Genomic DNA, 1,952 nt, shown 5'->3' with positions numbered 1-1,952 from the left:
CCCATGTCGACGATGCCGATACACCGTCGCTGGGTTCCTAGGTACGTATTACATTTGTCACATATTTTAATTGTTTCCTTAACCTTTTGTTCTAACTTGATTTTCATTTTCGCGATGCAGGTTACGCGCTTCAGGTCTTCTCCCGATTGCGTGACTTCTGGAGGGAGATATGGCGGACCTTGCACGTCGACCTAGGGACAGGGCTCCACGGTTCCAGTTCGACATGTCCCTCCTCGCGGCACTTCTGGACCGATGGCGTCCGGAGACGCACACGTTTCACCTCCCGGTCGGTGAGATGACCCCTACTCTTCAGGACGTGGCGATGCTTCTAGACTTGCCGTGTGCTGGACGAGCTGTGGGTGCAGAGGACGTGGGACTCTCGTGGCGCGACGACCTTTTGGCTCGGTTCGCCGGGGTTCAGCGTAACGAGCTAGCGTTGCCGTACCGGCCCTTGCCTGCGAACCACGCACACGGACCTACAAAGAGGTGGCTTCTACAGTTTAGTGTGAGTACATAAATGTTGATTCTTTCCGTACTTATATTGATACGTATTTGCATTGACGACTCGTACCATTTTGAAGGCGGACTACATGAGGGCAGACGCAGACGACTTTACGGTTGCCAGGCACTTCGAGGCCTACTTACTGTGGTTGTTCGGCTGGGTCATGTTCTGCAGCTCGCAGGGTGACTCGTGCCCCAAACAGCTCATTCCTTTGGCGAGGTCAATAGCTGACATTCCACTTCACGAGATGCCATAGTTCAGCTGGGGTTCTGCTATTTTGGCTGCGAGTTACAGGGGTCTTTGCACGGGCGTGACGAAGGTCTCAACAGAGGAGCCCATTTTTGTTGGGTGTCCTCTACTGTTACAGCTCTGGTCTTACGAGCGCTTTCCCGTCGGTAGGCCAGAGATGGACTTCGAGCCGTACGTCCAGCTGTCCGCAGACCACGACGACGTCGACAGACCTACGATGGGTTCATTGTGGTGCCTCAGGAGGGTACGTTACATCGTATGTTTTACTTATTGTTACATGCGTGCACAAATGTACGATTTAGCGGTTAACTTATTTTTTCATTATGCAGCCTTCTTGGGTCGGCGTGCAGACGAGGAAGTCGTACCACGACTTCGTTGGATAGTTTGACGCTCTTGTGGACACGGACGTGAGGTGGACTCCGTACACTGCAGCCGACATTTACGCCCGGGCACGGACGTGAGGAGGAGAGGGGGCAAGCGCGGACACATCTAGTTTACAGGTTGTAGCTTGTTAATTACTTTGTTCCGTCATACTATATTATGTATGCATGTGCAGACTATGATTCGATGTGTCCATTACGTACCATTATGATGAGTAGGCCGGTGCAATGTTTCGGGCGATGGTATATGTCCGTGCAGTGAAATTATGACGATTAGGCCGGTGCCGTGCAGTGTTCCGGGCGATGGGATATGTCGGGGCAGTACAATAATCACGAGTGAGCGCTGTGGAGTATGCAAGTGCTGAAGTCATGAGCAGTGAGATGTCGTGTCGTTGTTTAAAGTGGGAGGAGTGAGCGGTGTTGAGCGTGCGAGGGTACAAATCAAGAGCAACGAGAGGTCGTGTCCGTGTTTAAAGTTGTAGGAGTGAGCGCTGTGGAGCGTGCGAATACAGTAGGCTTTTCATGTGCATTTACACTCCACACTCCGGGTATCAGACCTTTGTGCGCCTATAAATACTCACAAGCTTGTGAACTCCCAGCACCACTCAAACACCAAAGCTCATTGTATACCCAATGTCTGGAGATGGGTCTAGCGGGAAGAATTACTACGGTTTTGGGAAAGGAAAAGGGGGAAGAAAGGGAGACCCCATAATATGGGAGGGGCCTCTTGGACCTGATTCCTTTCCGGAACTAGTGTTTGAGTTTCCGCCACAGCACAAGAGTGAATTTACCAATGAAACTCCTCTTCGACAATATGATAA

At 51.3% G+C, this 1,952-nt stretch overlaps 1 long non-coding RNA gene across 1 annotated transcript; it reads left to right on the top strand.

Moving 5' to 3' along the window:
* Nucleotides 1-499: 499 nt before the first annotated feature.
* LOC120646398 lies at nucleotides 500-1,377 on the top strand. The gene is made up of 2 exons (XR_005664416.1): nucleotides 500-995; nucleotides 1,081-1,377. It is a non-coding gene; the product is annotated as an uncharacterized LOC120646398 (long non-coding RNA).
* Nucleotides 1,378-1,952: the final 575 nt, after the last annotated feature.

This window comes from Panicum virgatum, chromosome 8K (genome assembly GCF_016808335.1).
Source record: "Panicum virgatum strain AP13 chromosome 8K, P.virgatum_v5, whole genome shotgun sequence".
NCBI lineage: Eukaryota > Viridiplantae > Streptophyta > Magnoliopsida > Poales > Poaceae > Panicum > Panicum virgatum.
This window is presented reverse-complemented; position numbering and strand designations above follow the sequence as displayed.